This window comes from Tiliqua scincoides, chromosome 4 (assembly GCF_035046505.1).
Source record: "Tiliqua scincoides isolate rTilSci1 chromosome 4, rTilSci1.hap2, whole genome shotgun sequence".
NCBI lineage: Eukaryota > Metazoa > Chordata > Lepidosauria > Squamata > Scincidae > Tiliqua > Tiliqua scincoides.
In genome coordinates this window covers 112,825,021-112,833,814 of record NC_089824.1, presented here as the reverse complement: position 1 = coordinate 112,833,814, position 8,794 = coordinate 112,825,021, and positions in this window count along the sequence as shown.

The window sequence follows — 8,794 nt, the reverse complement described above, 5'->3', positions numbered from 1 at the left end:
TTCGGGGTGGGAGGAGGGCAGGCATCGGGTGGTCTGGGGGTGGGTGGGCACCAGGAGGTGGGGCCAGGATCCAGTTGTTATGCCGGATCCTAACTCCATTCCTAGGCCAGCCATGGGCTATTTGAATTTGCATGACCTCTGGAGGTATCCCCATTGGGGCTGCAGTGGCTATCCCCAGGGTAAGTATATAAGAAGAGCCCCACTGGATATAAGAAGGATATAAGAAGGGCCCCAAAGGCCTAGGGTAAGTATATAAGAAGAGCCCCACTGGATATAAGAAGGATATAAGAAGGGCCCCAAAGGCCCATCTAATCCAGCTTCTCAGAGTGGCCCACCAACTGCTTCAGGGAACACACAAGACAACAAACACAACCTGCATCCTGGTGCCCTCCCCTGCATCTGGCATTCTGAGGTAACCCATTTCTAAAATAAAAAAGGCATCTAGGTGAGATGCCATCACCAATTTCTGTGGCAAGGAGTTCCACAGACTAATTACAAGCTGGGTAAAGAAATATTTTCTTGTGTCTGTCTTAACTCTCCCAACATTCATTTTTAGTGAATGTGGTAAGGGAAGCTCCAGGCTGAGCCACTAAGCGCCCAAAACTTGTGCTGGATACAATGCAGGCCCACTGGCCTTCCTGTTTCCAGTACAAGTTAGGATTGCGCTATGAAGAGTCTTTAGATCAGTGTTTTCCAAATGCGAGATAACTGAAACACACTTTTTTCTGAAATATTGGAGGTACAGTAAATTCTTTCACCAAATACTTGTGTGAGTCAGTGTGCTGGGCCCTGTCCTCCTCTGTTCAGAAAAATGATTCATGCAGAGACATGACACGTAGCCTGCTCTAAGACTCAATGATCCAATTGTACCTGATGCTGTGAAACAGCAGAATTACCTCCCACCTCTCTCATGTAAGCTGACTAAAAGAAAGCAAGACCAGATCTTTGAACCAGGCAGAAATGCAGTGGCACTTTCTTTGCAGTTGGATACTTTGGGCACACAGGAGCCTTCAGTGATTTGACTGATCTATTTCTCATGGCATGCCAACAGTTCTCTCATGGTAAATGAGTATGCCCAAGCACCCAATTTGTGAATTATTACCCTAGGCAGCTGCAGCTTGCTGAGGCTGCCTTCTTCATCATCAGAAATCCTGAAAAATGCTCGTAGATATCTTGAGTCTGTTCGGAAAAAAAGAATTTACAGAGGGCTCATTAGAGGTTTTTAAAATTCGGAATGTTATGGAACTGACAGTGATAAATTTTCTTCCTCAGTCATATTATTGGCATGTGGGGGTAATCTCATTGTGGGTGCAATCCTAACCCCTTATGTCAGTGCTTTCCAGCACTGACATAAGGGCAATGCAGCTCTGAGGTAAGAGAACAAACATTCCCTTACTTTGAGGAGGCCTCCGTGAATGACATCCAACTGCAGGATGCAGCACACATCCCATTGGCAATGCTGGAAAGCATTGACATAAGGGGTTAGGATTGCACCCTAAGTTGATTAACAGTAGGTTCAGGGGAGTCAAAAGAAAATATTTCACACAGTGCATGATTAACTTATGGAACTCACAGCCACAGGAGGGTATGATGATTCCCACTAGCTTAGATGGCTTGGAATAAGAATGATTAGACAAATTCCCAGAGAACATGTTATATGAAAACTCCCTGCTCAGATGCTGTACACATGCTGGACAAAAGGGGCTGGACCTCAAATTCATGTCCTGATTATGGGCTTCTAAGGGGCAGAATGTTAGAACAGATGGGCCTTGATCTTTCATGCAAATAAATGTTTATGTTCATATGAAGCTCCCCCATGCTGTATCTGACAGCCTATTCTGGCCAGTAGCTCCTCTCCAGGTTCTCAGGGGTGGGGTTTTCCCTGCCCTCCTACCTGAGGACGTTTAAGTTGGTGATGATGGGAACTGAGGCTGGAGATCTTTGGCATATAAAGCATGTACTCTACCACTGATTTTGACTCTTCCCTAAGAGTGATACTTTCTGAGCATAAAAGTGAATTCCATGAATTGTCAGTGAATATATGTTAGTTTAGTTCTATTGATTTTGGACAATTCCCCAAAAATATTATGAATGCATTCCCTGGGATTAATTGGAACTGTATACCTTAAGAATCCTAGTGTTTGAGCTTCCCGTTCCTATATAAATAAGGAGAGTGAAAGCTTGGGATGTCCTATTTCTACAAGTATCAAAAAATACAAGGAGATAGTTGGGGGATAGCCTTGAATAGATTCATCCATATTGTGACATTTTGCTGTGTTGACAGCTGTCAGTTTTCTTATCACTTTTGTAGACCTTTTCACATAGCAACAACAGAGAGAGAAGTAATGCTTTGTTAAATGAGAGCATTTGGTTGTAAAAGGACCATAATTGGCAGGAGACTGTCATGGCAGGTGTGCTCAAACTACTAACTCATTTATGTGTGTTAAAAATTGATCAAGCTTTCAGCTGACACTCTCCTTTAAAAGCAATGTTTTAACTAGATCAAAAAAATGAACACCACCACATAATGGTTTACAGCGTGCTTTCTGCTGTTGCCTTTGAAATGAAAATATGTTCTCAGGATAAATTATTCTTGAGTTGGAAAAGTACAAAATCTTACCACAGCATTCTGGCAGATAATATTTTATTTTTTGGAGTGAGGATCTGGCTTCCACTTTGGGCTAATGGTTAAAGATGTTTGATGCATCCTGGTGGCTAGAAGATGTTTGCTTAAATGAGCATTGGTGGTGTTTGACGACTGGTAGCCAGAGCATCTGAATACATCCCACCTGCTTGTGTGGGTCTGGAGAACCCCACTTTTGGATGCAGTCCATGAAGTGGATCCAAGATTATTGGCTATGTGGCAAAGTCTGAAGCGTTTGTTGGAAAGGGTTATGCAAATCCACACTGCTTCACTAATTACATGGTTTCATAGGTGTCCTACCTGCTTCCCAATGCTCATATATCCATTTGTTAACAAATAAGTATTACAATAATACCTTACTTTCAATTAGTCTCGTCAAAAGGAAATTTAGGGTGTAGAAGGCCTTCCCTGAAAGTTTCCCTGAAACTTTCTGACATTTGAAGAAAAGTAGGGAAGAGTTTGTGAAACCCTTTAACGTGATGAAAAACTTGATCTGCAGCTCTGAGAGCAGTGGTTTTCTTCAGCATTGGGCACCTGCTGATCTTTCCCTGTATAACAAAAATGGATGGGGATGTCAGGGGACAACCTTCTCTCTTCGGGTAATTATCCATTATCTTAAAAAAAAATTATAGGTATACTTCAGTATTGCAGGAGAGTATGAGGCCTCTAATTCAAAACAACATAGTCAGTGAAAATATGTCTTCAAGGGATGGGTAATTCAACATGGTGCACTAGAGGGACTTTCGGGGGTTGGGGATGGTGGGGGGATGGGAAGCGACAGGTGGGCCCATGGGCGGACTGGGCCTAGGAGGGGGCTGGAGCCAGAATCTGGCACTTAGGCTGGATCCTAACACTCCTCCCTGGGTGGCCTGGCCTAGTGCAGGTGGTACATATCTGAGTAGTTCCATTTGGGCTACTGCCGTGTTATCTAGGGTATGGGGAATTGATTCTCCCTTGCCCTGGGTTGTGCTGCAGCCAGCCCCAACCTTGCAATGGATTCAGTGCAGGCCAGCCAGCAGCTGTTGCAGCACAGGATAATATTGGGTTGTTAATAATTTATCTGTCTAATAATAATACATAAAGTATGGGAATGGATCTTGATGCTTCAATTAACCAACCACAACCCACTTAAGGAAAGTGAAGGAATTAACCACTTTCAATTAACCAACCCCAACCCACTTAAGGAAACACAAAAACTGAATCATTTCTTTAAAAACCGGGACGCATTTATTAATTTTTGTAATATAAATATTGGAATCCTAATATTTGTACATTGCTAATGTTGTACATTGCTTCATTCTGTTAGGAAGATGTGAGTAATGAAGGATAGATCTTTGCAAAGAGAAAATTAAAAATACAAATCAAAACAGAAATGTTGTTAATGTTGGAAAAGTAGATCTGTCAGTGCAGATCACTGCAGTGTCTGTGGAGTTGTAATAAGATCATTTGGGTCAAAGTGACCCAAAGATCATTTGGGTCAAAATCATTTGGGTCTAACCCATCAGAGTTATGACTCTGAATACAGCCACTTGGTCTCAGGATGTGACCTAAAGTTCTGGGGATTTTGAGCCCAATCCTGAGCTCAGCGTGCCAGTTCACAGCCAGCATGCACTGTGTCAAACATGCCATAAAGCACATTTGTGTTGGGCCCCCAACCTCCATCGCAGACCACCGAGCTCAGCAGAGAGGTGAGTGGGGGCATGGGGGGAGGTGTGGAGGAGGTGTTCAGGGAAGGGCGGAGGCTGGTGGAGAGCAGGGAGAGGGCGGGGGAGAGGTGTACTGGGGGGAGGGGGGGAGGTGGGACCAATGGATCGACACTCCACCAAATCCAGAGCCTCTGTGTTGGGCTCACTGCCCAATATGGAAGCTTTTGATTCACCGCCGACCTTTTAGTTGGTGGTGAATCGGGTAGCCCCACTGCAGGGCTGCTCTTTACCCAGGAGAAAGGGACAAAAGTCCCCTTCTCCTGAGGAGCTGCCAATGGCTGCCCAAAACGTGCAGGATGCGGCAGCAGCTATTTTTGGCAGCCCTGCAGCCCTGCGCCCGAGGCAGCTCAGGATTGGGCTCTAAGTCCTCTTTCCAAATTAGTATTTCTTTTTATATGAAACTTGTTATGAGTCTAGGAACCACTGTTTCCTAGGAAATCAGCTTTCCAATTTTGCAACTGCTTATCAGCAACTTCCTCTGAGTGGAAACACCCCTTCTGGAATGTGTCAGTTCCTGATTGGAAGGGGGACAAATCTGAATGGCATATGAAATTTGGAGTGGACTTCAGGTTAGGGTGAGGCACTGAAGAGGCAGTTTGGGTTAGCAGACCCAGAGCCAGAAGAGCAGAAGGCTGGGATCTGAAACAGAGAGGTAAGGGAGAGAACATGGTAACTGGTTCTGGTGGAGCTTTCAGAGTTGTTGCACCAGCAGGTGTTTACGTGAGACTGAAAGGGCAGTAAAGGAGGCCAGGGAACACCATTTCTATCTAAATTTTGGTGTCTCCTGAGTTTGTAAGAAAGTCAGTTTCCCCTTTTGCCCAAATAGGTGCAACAGGAATGAGATCCTGGGCAGTCAGGTAAACATGTGTCCACTGGTTTTGGGCCTTGGCATTGCCTCTATACTTGGGGTCCTGGGTGCAATGAAACAGACCTGAAGCAGTTCTAACTGAATACACCAGGGAAGCTGGATTCCCTGGGTTCTTAGGAAGTCTTATATTGGGACTGCGGGGGGGGGGGGGGAGTTCCAGTGGCTCCTCAAGGGCTGATTCACAGTTGGTGCCAGGGCCATTTATGAGATCTGTTTCCCCTTCTACCTCTAAGTATGGATCTAGTGGGAATCTGGGAAGATGAAATCACCTCCCTGGTTTATTCATTGTTTCATTGTAACAACAGTGTCTGGAAAGGCTTCAACACATCCTCCACAATTCTGATACAAGCAAGTCTAATGCCACTATCTTTAACATACTGGAAGTAAATTGCATGTATGTTTTTTGGTTGTTTTTAAAATAGGCATTATCTAGCACAAATTTAGTACACTGAAGCCTACATGAATTCAGTAGGAGAGTTAAGCAAATGAGACAAATTATGTTTAAATTAGGCTGGATTGGGCCCAGTATTTTTATCATGTGATCAGGGATCTCCAAACTTTTTGGCCAGAGGGCCACATCAAATGTCTGGCACGGTTTTGAGGGCCGGAAAAAAATCTAAATATAATGGGCTCATTCACTCAACCTCTCTGGCCCTTAGAACACCCTCCAGATGCAACCAGAGCATAGTTCCAGTCATGTTCAGCAAAGTGGGCCAGGGGCTTTCAGGGGACAAGAGGCTGGCCATGGGCCGGATAGAGGGGTTTGGAGACCCCTGCTTTATATGGATCAATTCAAATCAGTGGACAATAGTATATTCACTGTTTCTCTTGAAACTATAAATCTGCTCAAGCCAATTGTAGGGTGATATTTGTGTGTGCACATGCATTAAAGCCACAAATTGAGCTGTTCAGAAACAAACTGAAAAACTGAAAATTCAGTACAATGACTATAAGTCATTTAGGATGTCAGAAAATGTCTCCAATGCTGTTTTGATCTACAGCTGAAAGCGTTAATAGGTTACATTAGATTAATTGATTAATCGCACACAATAAGTGTTACTTATCTAAGTGCAATGGCGTAGCTAATGATCATGTAGCCTTGGGCTGAGCTCAAAATGATGCCCAGGAAGTGATGCCACAACTGCAAATGACATAATGCCTGGGCTTTTAAAAATATGAACATTGGGGGAAAAATCCACCTCCTTCCCCCAGCAGGTCGCCACTCACTTGCTCTGCCACTTCCCTCCCAACCAGTGCATAACTAAGGGTGCAATCTTAACTAACTTTCCAGCACTGAGGTAAGGGCAATTTAATTCCAAGGTAAGGGAACAAACATTGCCTTACCTTGAGGAGTCCTCCGTGACTCCCCTCTCCCAACTGCAGGATGCAGCACATGCTCCACTGGCACGTGCTGGAAAACTATGCCAGTGCTGGAAAGTTGGTTAGGATTGTGCCCCAGAGCATCTATCTGCTATCTGGGGTCAAAAAGATTTTGACCCCATGACAAATACCCCATAACAAATACATGTCATGACCTCATGACAAAATGAAATTTAATTAATTAAATAAATCAGTAAAGTGTGCCCCTTATTGGCTATAGACACTGGCTATAGACACTATTGCTGGGGTGAAGTTTGCATTAGTTTGCAGTTTGCATAACAGTTTGCATTAGTTTGCAATTAGCAGATGCACACAAAAAAAGTCTTCCCCTCCCCCAGCAAATTCATCACTTCCCCCTTCCTTTCCAAAACCCTCCAGGTGTGCTGCTAACAAACTCAGGGCACAATCCTAACCAGGTCTACTCAGAAGTAAGTCCTATTTTGTTCAATGGGGCTTACTCTCAGCCTCAGTGCTGGCAGCCTTGTATATAATTATAACACCTTCATTCCCATTTTGGGGGTAATGGTGGGATGTTGTAATGGGGAGCCATGGCCAATGGATACAAAGATCAGGGGAGGCGTGAGCCGGAAAAGTTTGAGAACCACTGGCCTAAGTGTATTCATTCTGCAGCCATCTAACTAAATTTTGTTTACCAGCTTCTGGAGGTCCACTCTGATTTTTATGTTTTCAATGGGAAATTTTCTATTCATAGGAATGGGATCGGTTCCTTGGTGCTTGTAAAAGCATTGGTAGTGACTAAACAAGCATGCTCTTTGCATTTATAGTATTAGGTAACACATTTTTTTCTAACAATTTTTTTTCACACACTGCAATTCTTTATCCATAGATATAGTGTCACCAGTCATTTGATACCATAAATTTTTTTTACCCCCATATGACATAATTACCATAGATATTTGCCTATAGTAAGCAAAATTTTTGTCAAGTAATTAAGCTCCAATTATCACTTCACGTTATCTCCTGGTAGATCAGAGAGCAGAGCCTTTCAACTCTGAAAAGTTTCATTTCTCTCACTCAGGCAGGCACTTCTTGCCCATCAGCAAGCATTAGTTTCTATAGTTCTATAGTTCTATGGAATTTCCTGGGAAATTCCAGCCAAAGTTAACCTTTTATTCTCCTCCAGAGAATTTTGCAAATGCTTCTGCAGCCTTGTTCCCTTTTGCAAAGGCTTTGCATTTGGCAGAGGTCTGTTTTTTGAAACACCAGGATGGGATCATCCTTTCCATTTGAAATAAAGTCCCAGGCTACAATTCAATGCACCATTACTTAAGAATAACACCCATGGAAAGCAGTGGGTCTACTTCTGAGTAAAAAGGGTTGCAATTATATGCAGCTCATCTCTCTGCTGTGAACTGAATTGCACACTCTCAGTTATGTGTTATAATTTGTATGTTATATGTAGAGCTTTGGGCTTGAAGCTTTGAAGAACTCTGCCTTTGTGCTGTTTTGCACCAGAAGTGTGCTGAGAAATTCTGGGTGATTGATCACTTTCCATATTATGTTTCAGCTTTTTTACTGTGCTGGTTTTCAATCACTGTTTCATACATGAATTGATGACGAAAAACTAGCTATTGGTGGGGCTTTCACAGCCAACTAGCTACCTTCCTTCCTGCCTTGCTGACCCTGCAAAGCATTCTGGAGCACGACCTGCCTTTTTCTGCCATTATGCCATTCTTTTTCAAGTACACCTAAAGGTCCTGTTGAGTGGCCCTGGGAGTACATAAATCCCAGGCTAGGAACCACTGTTCTACTGGTATGTTGTTTACAGTGCACTTACTCTGATAGTGCTTATAAAAAGGTGGTGAAGATCAGAATTTAAAAAGAATAAAAATGTATCTTATGATCTTTTACTATGATTTTAATAAATTACAGACTGTACAGTTCTTAGGTAACAATTACTGTTAGGTTATTTTTCAGGATCTGGCCTTGGGTAAAATCAGACAAAACTATAGTCAACCCCCCCCCCTAAGTTTAACCCCCAACTTATCCAAGGGTCATAGAAAATTCCATGATTTTTGGCCCAAAACCTGCCCTCGACTTATTTGTGGTTTAGACTTATAGGCGGGTGCCTCTGGTGATTAATTTTTTTGTATTTTTATGCCACTCTTCCTCTTAGGAGCTCAGGAGGGTGTGCATGGTTCCTCCCCTTATTTTGTTCTCACCACAACCCTGTGT